Raw genomic sequence first — 12267 nt, forward strand, 5'->3', positions numbered from 1 at the left:
TTTTCTGTGAAATTAATTCTTCTTGTGGCTTTAGATATATTTATTTCAGTACTTTTTATTGTTGTAAATACTTAAATCTTTCATTTTTCAATATCTACTTAATTGAACTACATTCCATAATATATAGGAAATTTACAGCAATATAGTTCTGTTTAACCATCTTAATGTTATTCGTGTAATATATATATATTAAACCAAAATAAACAGAAGCCAAATAAAACTGTAAAACACAAAATGTAAGCAGTCATATCTGTTCAATAAGTTAAGACAAGCTACAAAAAAAGAGTATTCTGCATGTCTCTGTTGCTAGTTGTTGCTCTAATGTGTGAGTTATCATCTACTGTCACTTCCCGAGGCCTGGAAGAAATCCTTTAACATTCCTTGGGACAGAACTGCTAGCAATGAATTCTGTTTTTAATTAACTCTAGTGTATTTACTTTGTCTTCATTCTCCCCGCTTTTATTTTTTTTTATGTTTTTATTTATTTATTTGTTTGCTTGTTTGTTTGTTTTTTGTTTATACAAGCACTGGGTACAGTCAAAAGCGTGGGAGGGTGAGAGAATTCACCAGAGCCAGAGCGGGGAACAGAGCAGGCAGAAGGACCGAAGTCCACTGCTGAGGGGAGCAGCGGGTGGCAGGAGAGGTCTGCGCGCCATGTGGGACCCATCTCTGTGGCCGGGGAGCAGCCAGGGATCGAACCGGTGCCACAGAGGCCACGGGCAGCTTTGCAACCCAGCGCTCAACCGCTGCACCACCGGGGAGGCCCCCGCTTTTATTTCTTAAGATCTTTACATGAAATAAAATTTACCAGTTATAGATGGACAGTTAGGTAAATATAAATAATAGAATAAATAGATAAATAAATATTCTAAATAAATAGAATCCTGGAAGCACAGACATAGAGCACAGATAGCACAGCCCCCTCATCCTAAAATGTCTCCTGCTCCTTTACATTGTTTTTTGAAATTTATTTATATATTTTTACATTGTTCTTCATTTTTGTACAGTGTTTGATTTCCCCTCTCAGGTGTTGTCCCCATGAAAGTGCCTCCACCAGGACACCTGGGAACATCACCACAGACTCTGCTGCTCACCCCTCCCATTTTGACCCCTTTCCCTCCCTCTCCCCAGATGAATGTCTCCAATGTATAGTTTGCTGCTAGTTTTGTCTTTTCCCCCAATCCCTTGTATGGTTTCCCTATGTTCCTCCTCTAAGTGAAACCATCCACTATTTTTCCTTTTCCTTCTGACTTATTTTTCACTGAGCATAATCCCTTCCAGCTCCATCTATGTTGCTGCATATGGCATCTTTATCTTTTTTGATTGCCGAGTAGTATTCCCTTGTGTATATATGGCACATCTTCTTGATCCAGACATCTGATTTAGGGCATTTAGGTTGTTTCCATATCTTTGCTCTTGTCAATAGCTGCACCTTTATATTTGATCCCTCTCCCTACCCCAGTCAGGCAACGTGCCTCCTTTCTAGCTATACTCTGGAGTTTCTCACTCTATTAGATATTATCATTCTGAGGGAGTTCTCTATATTGCCAATGAATTCTATTATGAAATCTTTTATGGCTGATTTTGATAGAACCACTCCAATCTCCTTGTGATGTCTATCTTCATAGGTTATCTTTTTCCATCAATTTACCTTCAGTGTGTCTTTATATTGAAACTTCATCTCTTGCAAGCAATATATAGTTCACTTCTACAGTACTGTAAGTTTAAGCTTAATCTTCTTATCACCTGTGTGAGGCAGACAACCAAGACTCTATATGTCCCATTTTACAGGCAAGAGTGGCAACATTCCCATATTTAGCATGACACAGACCTAGGACCAAAGCCCAAGGCTTCCACACTCTTAACTTCTTTCTCCAAGATTTCTTTTGTTGTTGTCTAAGATGTATTTATTTATGGGCCTCCCTGATGGCGCAAGGGGTTAAGACACGACCTATGAAGCTGTCCACAGCCTCTGCAGCACCAGTTCGAACCCCGGTCATGGAGCTACCCACATGGCACAGCAGACCTCTCCTGACTTGACTGCAGTGTATTTCAGTCAGTCAGTCTGTTCTGTACCCCACTCTGTCTCTGGTGCATCCTCTCACCCTCCACACCTCTGGCCTGTACCCCAGTGGTGGTTCCAGCTCAGGGCACCTCACATGATGCAATCACAATGTCACGCTGAAGAAAAGGCTTGGTGGACATGGAAGGGTCTACATAGAGGCTCATGCACATGGCTGCTGGAAAAAAAGCTTCAGTTCTTCACCATGTGAGCATCTCCTTATCTGAGTGCCCACCAAGCAGAGCAAATGTCTTTCCCCCAGAGAGGAGCAGGAGAGATCAAGTAGGAGATCGAGACGCCTTTTGAGCCTCACTGTGAAGTAGCGCAGGCGCCCCAGCCTCTTCCATGAGCAGGGAGCCAGCAAGTCCAGGGACTCACAGGAGGGGAATTGGTCTTGACCTCTGGAGTGTATAAAAATATCTGTGGACATTTGAAAAACTTCTGTTCTCCATCATCTGGCCACTAAATATTTGTATTCTTTTGTCAAAGAAGGAAAATCATGCTTTATTCAAAAAAGCACCATGGAGAAAGCAGGTTTAATTCTAAATACATGAAAGACAAGATTTAACACATCTGGATTCTTTCATTTTTCTGGGGATTTCTTTTTTCCCCCACTGACGCTGGACATTTGCCAGAATCAGGTAAAATCTGCCCCTGCAGTGTGCAAAGCTGGGCCCCTGCTCTGTTGCTTCAGTCTCCACTTGCTGCATTTTCATGCTGGGTCTTAAAGGGTTTGACTTGTCTCCATGTGATTCAATGGTCAACCAAGGTTTTGGACAATGTCTACCCAGATGTTGGCATTCACTCACTTGTTGGTTACCTTGTGCCTGGTGTATCCAAATGTCGCCACCAAATCTAATGTTTAATTCCTCAAGTCAGTAAGACTTGATCCAGGAGGTCAAAACTATTTTTATAACATCACTTAGATACCATTTGCCTTTCACTATTTTGACATTTGCTAAGTTAAAACTTAGTAAGAATGGAAATTATAGTACCAACTGCAGTTGTAGTTATTTTTCACCACCACTTTCTTGCAGGAAAAAAAAAAAAATCCAGACCAGTTTCACTTCAAAATGTCCTAGTTAAATCATGAAAGCATATTTTCTATTTATCATCCTGAAATCCACATTTTTTTAAAGGTCTGAAGTGATGACCAGGAAGTGCACATAAGGCACGTCTGGTACAGTCCAAAGGGACATGTCCCAGGGGGAGAAAACATATGACGTGAATTCGCCTCTTCTTTTAGGCAATATCATTTTTAATTGAAAGAATAAATGGCTGAAACCATGGTTCCTTAGACTAGTTGAATTAGCAGACACTTTCCTGAAAATGAACGTGAGTCTGTCCCTTTTAAAAATCAACTGAGGGCACTTGTTGCCTTGATAAAATGTAAACTTCCAGAGAAAACCAGAATTATGGAAAATTGAGTCCTATTACTATAAACTTGACAACTTACAGTATGGACCAATTTTTTTCTTTTGGGATCTGTGGTAAAAAGTAAAACATGATTTTTGATAACTTGATCCCAGAGTAATCAACACTATCTTTTTAATATGTAGTTGAAAGGTGTGGAGCAGTAAAGAAAAGGAGAGTCAGGCTACATTTCTCAAAGGAAGGGAAAAATTTATTGTGCCCAGGGCAGACCTCAGGGAACCAAGGCGGGGTCTGTGAAGCCAAGCCCTTTGTCAGGGGGAAGCAGGCTTTTACAGGGTGAGGAGAGGTCAGGTGGGAGACTGGGCTTATAGGGCGGGGAAAAGATTTGTAGTGCAGGGGGAGGTTCATTATCTGAATTCTCTAGGCAGGTTTTAACATTCCTGTTCCCAGGTAGGCTTCCTGGTGGGTTTTTGCATTCAGGCCTCCTGCATGGACCCTTCATACCAGCCTTTTGTTGATAGGAAAAATGGCGAAAGTTTCTTTCTTTGGCTACTTCCTGCTGGAAGGGGGTGAAGACCAAGGGGGTGGCTCAGGCCTGGTTATGAGGGTCTTCTGCAGGGATGCGAGAATGTGGGTGGAGAAGGAGTTGGTTAAAGGTGGTAGGAGACATTTCCTGAATGCGAGCCTGTGTGAATTTTAAGAGGCAAGGAGCAAAAAGAAAGAACAAGGTTATTATTAATATTGGCTCCAAGAGTGGGAGGAGCCAGGACACTATAGGATTTTGAAACCATGTTAGCGGAGAGTGGGAGCCCCCGCTTTCCCTTTCCACGTCTTTGCGTAGTTTCATGAAGGCTTCCACATTTTTTTTTACAATCCCTGACTCACTGATATAGTAACAACATTCTTCCCTGAGGAACAGGCAGGTGCCTCCCTTATCAGCCATTAACAAGTCCAGAGCCAGCTGATTTTGGAGAGTGGCCTGTGCCAGGGAGGGGAGCTGTCGTTGTAGTGATGCTAAAGACAGAGAGGTTTTTTCTAAGGAGGTATCTATCCTTTAACCGAAATGTTAGAAGTGCTGGAATGAAAGCCGACAAGGGTGTCAGTTTGCTAGCAGGGGTAGCTGTGATTGGAGTCCCATAGGGGGACTGAGAGTTGGGGAGTCTGGCAAGCAGCGTCCATTATCTTGGGTTATCTTGGTCGTAGTGGTATTGTGATTAATTGAAGCCGCCGCCAGTAGAGGCCTCTGAAGGGAAGCTCAGAGGAAACAAGAGGAGGTATTAGTCCCAAAAGAGTCATTTAGGAAGGGTATATAACATTTTGGATTATATGAATCCACGCTGAGGGTATCTCGGTCTTTTTTGATGACGTTAGCTCATTTTATAGGACTTGTTCCGAATGGAGGATGTCCTGGGAGACTTAGACTGTGGCATTTTGTGTCAGGACATATTCCCTTGAGAAGGACAATGTTGCCACTGGGTAGAAATGCCAGCCAGTGTACCCTGCGGCTTGGACTCCCTGTACCCAACTTTGGTCTCAAGGATCTGAAATAGCAGAGTTAACTTGATTCATACCGAAACCCGTATTATGATGGACCAGAGAGAACATGCAGCCTTTGTCTGGAAGGTGCACTGTACATGACGGGTAAGGGCACCCCCTATATTATCTGTAGGTATTTTTGCGGTGATTTAAGATTTGATGGTAAAAGAAATAAAAGACGGTGTTCATAGGATTAGTAATTGACGAAAGAGTTAGGGTGAGAGTGATGGGTGCTGTGCATCCGGCCTGTGGGCATCCGCAGTACCCACCAAGTGGGTAGTCTCAGTGGACCCTGAGACAAATGTTTCCCTAACTTTGAATTTCCACACACAGGACACTGGGCTAGGGGAGATTTTGACAAGAAATGTGCATCCTAGTAGGACCCAGGTTACAACATGCATACTGTTTGTCTTCGGGGGCACGTTTGACCCGAGAGATATGGTGCCAGGAGGGGTCTCCCAGAGGTGTTACCACTATAGGCGTGGTGAGAAGGACCGTGTGTGGACCAGTCCACGGAGGCTGCAGTGGCTTTGGCTGAAGTGATTTGTGCAGGACTTGGTCTCCCGGCTGCAGTGGTGGGGAAGGTCAGTTGAGGAGGTTGAGATTCAAGGCAGGACTATAAAGGGATGGCTTGTAAACCACCCATGTATGTATACAGTAGTAAAATCATGTGCCATACACCGGGCTTCATCAAATTATTTACATTCATGAAACTGGTGGTAATTAATGGATAAGGGCTACTTAAATTCAAGGCCGGAAGAAAACTGAAAGAACTTAAGCTAGGGATAAAACTGTGTAAGCTCATGGTTGAGGCCATATTTGGGTCAAAAACACACAAGAGCTGTACACACAGGAAAAAAACAGACTTTTCAGGACTTGAGACAAAGATTACACTGCGAGTCCTGCAGACCTAGTGCGCTTATGGTGACCAAGGCAAGGAAAGTTAGTTTGGGCTGGTCAACCGTGGGTGTAACTTGGAAACCACGTTGGGCTCAAACTGCTACAGGGCAGCCCTAATACAAAACGGGGTGCCTGACTGTGGGCCCTCACCTGCACACTTAAAAACTCTTATCAATACTCTACTGCAGGCACACACAAAAGGTTAATAAAAGGTTTATTTACAAGGGAAGGGCAAATGAGGAAATGTACAGCTCAGGGAGAAAAGTGGGAGATAAAGTTTTAAATGTGTCCTACCCAATCTGCCAATCTGGAATCCCAAATGGCGCTCTGAGAGCTGGCCGCAAGCCAGGAGCCGTGAAGCCAGGAGGCGAGTGAGAGAGAGACCCCAAGGCCCACGTGTTTGGTTTTTATACCAAACCTGGCTGCTTAACTCCATCCTCAGGTCCCAGCAACCTTCTCTTTGTGGTGATGGGATTTGTCTTTCCCAATGTCTTGATGGCTTTTGTCTGGAGTGGGGGTGGAGTCCACAAAGCCTGTATGGAATTAGCTCAGGACATCCTTTCCTCCTAACAGAAGCACTGGCCCACCACAGCCAGGCGTGGAAGGACAGTCACTTTTCCAGTGACCCTGGACATTGCAGATGGGGCATGGTCCTGACAGAGGGTGGGGGTTGGGGCATTGTCTGGACCACTGGCTTTTTCGGCCACATTTGAAGCAGGGTCCCAGCTGCGGTCGGTTGGGGCCCATTGTCATCCTCTTTGAAAGGGCGGCAGGTGCTGAGATCATTGGAAGAGCATGGCCTGGCGGTTTTAAGGCAGCTACTAGGGCCTAAGCTTGAAGCTCAGCCTTCTGGCAACTATGGAGTTCCCTCTCTGCCCCTGTCATGTGTAAAGGCCATATTCAGCAGATCCTAGATAGGGGTTTGAGGACTGTCGTCAGCCTTCTTAAGCTGTCTTTTAATATCTGGGGCTGACCTAGATATAAAATGGGTAGCCAGAACTGTGGCACCTCCAGGCAAGTCAGGGTCAAGCCTGGTATGGCGCTGGAGCGCCTCCGTCAGGCAGCAGCTAAGGAGGGCAGCAGGGTTATTTGAGGCCGACTGGGTAATCTTTGTGAGCTTAGTAAAGCTTATAGGTTTAGGTGCTGCCCGTTGGAGACCAGTTAGGAGACAGGTGAGCCCAGCCCCAGGGTCCTGCCTGTGTCACTCTGGTAGTCCCACCCCGGCTCTGGGCTGGGAACTGCTGCAGAGTCAAATGGACCTGATCTCCATGGTCTTGGGCAGACCTAAAAACACATTCCCTTTTATTAGAGGTCAGGGTGGAAGAGAAGATAACATGTAATCATGACTTGTAAGGTCATAGGCTTGGGTAAGAAAACGATATTTTTGGGTGTAGGGAGTGAAAGAGCCAAGACGCTTTTCAATCTGGGAGAGGTCAGAGAAAGGAACATGGGCTCTACCTCCTCCTTCAGTCCCACCCACTTCCCTGAGGGGAGGGACAAGAGGATAAGCAGAGAGAGGGTATGGCGGCTGGGAGGTGAAAAGAAAGGGGGGGGGCTGGATTGGGGAGCTGGAGGAGGAGAAGATAGAGAATTTAGGGGATCAAAGAACACAGAAGAGGGGTAGGGAGAGGGCGAAGAGTCTGAGAGGAGTCTTGAGACTTTAAAAATATGGCAGGTTTTCAGGAGGGAGGGAAGGGGTGGAGCACAAGAGAAAGACAGCCTGGGCTTAAGGCAATTTTGGGCCCTTTTTCTGCCTACAACAAAGGTTGTCTAAGTTGGTTAGAATTTTGGGGTCAAAAGAGCCCATTTCCGGCCTCCTAGAGCCATTGTCCAGTTCATATTTGGGCCAGGCCATGGTGCAATAAAAAATGAGGCGTTTAGGTCTCACATCTGGCTTTAAATGTAGAGGGCCAAGGGCCTTTAGGAGGCACCCCAAGGGGGTGTCTGCCGGAATGCGGGATTGCATTGACCCCATAGCGAGTGTCCCTCTTAGGATCTCAAATGGAGGGTCGGGGAGGGAGGCCGGAGTCCCAGCGTCCCTGGCCCGATCCTCAGGGAATCGAGCGGGAGAGTGAAAGGGGAAGGCAGCGTCCCACCATCCTCTTTACCTCCAAGAAATAGGAGAGGTTGTTCCCCTGAGGAGACCTCTCACCTCAGAGGGAGCCCCAAATGGAAAGCGCAGATCAGGAGGGGCTAGCAATCGCTGAATAAAATGAAGAAACCCCAGTGATCCTGTTACAGGGCAGCACCGATGTTAGGGGGAAAGGATGTCCTGAGCTCATTCCATACAGGCTTTGTGGACTCCACCCCCACTCCAGACTAAAGCCATCAGGACACCGGGAAAGACAAATCCCATCACCACCAAAGGGAAGGTTGCTAGGGACCTATAACTAACCAATACAAAACGGGGTGCCTGACTGTGGGTCCTCACCCACAGGCTTAAAAGGACTTATCAATGCTCTACTGCAGGCACATGCGAAAGGTTAATAAAAGGTTTATTTACAAGGGAAGGGGAAATGAGGAAATGTACAGCTCAGGGAGAAAAGTGGGAGACAAAGTTTTAAATGAGTCCTACCAGATCCGCAGATCTGGAATCCCAAATGGCACTCTGAGAGCTGGCCGCGAGCCAGGATCCCTGAAGCCAGGAGGCGAGCCAGAGAGCGAGCCCCCCAAGGCCCACATGTCTGGTTTTTATACCAACCCAGGCTGCTTAACTCCACCCTCAGGTCCCAGCCACCTTCCCTTTGGTGGTGTCCGGATTTGTCTTTCCTGGTGTCCTGATGGCTTTAGTCTGGAGTGGGGGTGGAGTCCACAAAGCCTGCATGGAATTAGCTCAGGACATCCTTTCCCCCTAACAATCCAAGGGACCTTAGAGGCAACAGCTCACCCTGGGAGAGTCACGAGCCAAGTGCTGGTGGTCCACAGGCCGGCCGGCCGGGTCTTTTCGTTATTCGCGATTATTTGGCGAAGTGCCGTAGGAAGAGAAGGTGGGCCAACAGGAGGAAGAGGAGGATGGCCCCTCCAAGGGAGATGAGAAGAAGAAGTTGTTGAGGCATAAGTGGCCACATGGATTGGAGTTACCAGGAAGCCCAGTAAGGGACTAGAGCAAGTCCCTGCTCCGCTCACGTGACATGAGAGGCAGCGAGGGCCTGTTCTCCCGCAGGGAGTGTGCCCCGGGTCGTGTACCAGCGGCCGCCAGTGCACCAGATGAAAGGTTCAGAGCAGTAAAGAAAAGGAGAGCCAGGCTAAATTTCTCAAAAGAAGGGAAAATTTATTGCACTCCTGATGGCCTCAGGGACCCAAGGTGGGGGTCTGTGAAGCCACACACATTGTCAGGGGGAAGCAGGCTTTTATAGGGTGAGGAGAGGTCAGGTGGTAGACTGGGTTTGTAGGTCCCTGAAAAGATTTGTAGGGCAGGGGAGATTCATTATCTGAATCCTCTAGGCAGGCTTCTGCATTCCTGTTCCCAGGTGGGCTTCCTGGTGGGTTTTTGTATTCAGGCCTCCTGCATGGACCTTTCAGTAGTGAAACAATAGGTAACTTTTAAAAAAAAATCATACAATTGTACGATTATCCTTACATTTACAGAAAGTTATTTTCTTAAAAATGCTTTGTTAGCATACATTGGTTATTAATATTCTAAAGTAAAGAAGTAATAATGCCAGGGACCAGCCTCAGCAAACTGTCCTGTGAGGGGTTCCTGTAAGGATGAGAGGGCATGGACAAATCTGAGGGATTAGGGGGAGGGCTAGTGAGGAGATGCAAACACTTGATCAGGGTGCAGACATCATCCTGCTGAGGGTCTCAGCAGCCCTTTATTTATACATTACAAGCAAACCCAGAGTACATAAGCATATGTATTAGAGCAGGAAGATAACAATCATCACATCTTCCTCTAGAACAGCCAGGGGTTAATTTGCCCTTCAGCAGAGGTTGTAACATTCTTTATTTTGAAGAAGGCACAGTTGCTAAACAAAAGTGTTCTTAGAATAGTCATTTATCTTAATCATTTTATTACTAGCAAAAACTTACGTGACTGAGACTAACATTTCTATATTTACTACAGTGAAGGATTAACTAAGGGCTGGGGAAACAAAGGACAGGAAGTTACCTGGAGGAAGGGAGACACAGGGATTTTTTTCTAACTAACCTATAAAGTTGAGACTAACATATAACCATATTGTTACAGGGCAGGGAAAGGGGCAGCCCAGACACCACAAACCTGCCTATTCTAAATGGGTTCTGCCATCCACTGCATGAACACAAATCATATGAGACTTTAATGGGAAGGAACTTTAATACAATTAGGAAAAAATACAGAAAAGGCAAAGAATATAGTTTCTAAATCAAGCACCCAAAGTTACCCATCGCCTCGTGGGTAAAAGTCCACCCAAGCAGGATTGGCCCAGAACAAGGCCCCAAAGCCTGCCACAAGTCTTAAGCATCTTCCAGTGGGGATCCACAGAAAAGGATCAGAAATAACCAGACAAGTCTGGAGGGAAAAGAGCAAAATCAAAATCAAGATAAAAACAGCCATTGCCACCTCCTCACTGGTCTCTCACCCACATCTGTGTCACCCAGTCCACGACCAAAAGGCAAGTGCAGTTTCTTCACGTGTCTCTCGGCTCCATGTGCCTCCTCTGGCTCCATCCGGCTTCCTTCCTTCCTCAGTCTCCTCTGCAGCTTCTTCTCTCTCTGCTCAGCTCCACCCTCCACTTGGGTGGGGCAGGGAGCCTGGAATCTCCCCCTTTCTTGGGGACCACCCTGTTACAATCACCCCTTTTAATTTTTATTCCACCATATCTATGGTGGCACAGATCTCAGGGTGTAGTCTTAGGAGACAGGCTTTTTTCAGGGTTACAATGTGTGTAAGAGAAGCAACAATTAGTCAGCAGCATTGTCCATGAATGTCCAGTATGACAGTTTTCCATTACTGGAAAATAGTCCATTATCCAAGCCAAAAGAAAAAAAAATCTGGAGCATTAGAAGCGTGCAGGTGAATGTTACAGGGCAGCCCGGATACAAAATGGGTTGCCTGACTGTGGGTCCTCACCCATGCACTTAAAAGGACTTATCAATACTATACTGCAGGCGGGCCTCCCCGGTGGCTCAGCGCTGCAGGCGGGCCTCCCTGGTGGCGCAGCGGTTGAGCGCTGGATTACAAAGCTGCCCCCAGCCTCTGCAGCGCCGGTTCAATCCCCAGCTGCTCCCTGGCCACCTGAGGAGGGTCCCACGTGGTGCACAGACCTCTCCTGCCGCCCGCTGCTCCCCTCAGCAGTGTACTTCCATCTTTCTGCCTGCTCTGCTCCCCACTCTGGCTCTGTGAATTCTCTCACCCTCCCACACTTCTGACTGTACCCAGTGCTTGTATAAATAAATAAAAAAATTTAAAAAATCTAAAAAAAAAATACTGCAGGCACAAACATGAAAGGTTAATAAAAGGTTTACTTTTAATGGAAGAGCAAATGAGGAAATATACAACTCAGGGAGAAAAGTGGGAGACAAAATTTTAAATGTGTCCTACCCGATTCGCTGATCTGGAATTCCAAATGGCACTCTGAGAGCTGGCACGAGCCAGGAGCCGTGAAGCCAGGAGGGAGCAAGAGAGCAAGAGCCCCCAAGGCCCCCCAAGGCCCCAAGGTTTTTATACCAAACCTGGCTGCTTAACCCCACCCTCAGGTTCCAGCAACCTTCCCTTAGGTGGTGACTGGATTTGTCTTTCCCAATGTCCTGATGGCTTTGGTCTGGAGTGGGGGTGGAGTCCACAAAGCCTGTATGGGATTAGCTCAGGACATCCATTCCCCCTAACATGAGGACCCACAGCTAGGCAACCCGTTTTATATCAGGGCTGCTTTGTAACAATATGATTAAAGCAAAAAACAGAAGGCTTTTATAAGAAATCATCATCTAATGTATATTGTTTTAATAAGATACTGATTCAATATTAAGGAACCAAGGGCATGGAGGACGTCAGTGCCAGACAAGCCGCACTGACTCTTCACTAGCCCCAAGCTCTCAATTAAGGGAGGAATTCTCCTAATCTAACAGAATCTAACCTATTACTCCTCTACTTATTTAATCAGCCTAGTTTTCATATCTAACTTTAAGATCAAGGGAAAATTCCTTTTTCTGTAAGATTGCTGACTGTTGTTTTAAGGAACTACAAATATTTCATCAGAGGCAGGGCCTGAGATGGTTATAGCTTTTGGTTCTCAGAATGGTTAATATGTGACATCAGCAGTGGTAACATTGACTATTTCCAAGTACATTATTTGTGCTGTCAAGATTATTAGCTTAACCAGTCACAAAATTGTTGTTGGCTTATTCGTGAATGCATACTCCAACAGCTACCATACCCATTGTCACTGAAAGGGAACTGTTAAGGAAAAGGGAAT

The 12267-nt window shown here is 46.1% G+C and overlaps 1 pseudogene across 1 annotated transcript in view; it reads left to right on the plus strand.

The window, feature by feature from the left end:
* The window catches only part of LOC311188331 (class I histocompatibility antigen, Gogo-OKO alpha chain-like), a 121026-nt pseudogene extending 111926 nt beyond the window's left edge, over positions 1–9100 (plus strand). Inside the window, exon 6 of the transcript in view lies at positions 9036–9100. The product of the transcript in view is annotated as a class I histocompatibility antigen, Gogo-OKO alpha chain-like (transcript). The remainder of the gene's footprint in view (positions 1–9035) is intronic.
* The last annotated feature ends 3167 nt before the right edge of the window (positions 9101–12267 follow it).

This window comes from Talpa europaea (assembly GCF_964194135.1).
Source record: "Talpa europaea genome assembly, chromosome: 2".
NCBI classification, from domain to species: domain Eukaryota; kingdom Metazoa; phylum Chordata; class Mammalia; order Eulipotyphla; family Talpidae; genus Talpa; species Talpa europaea.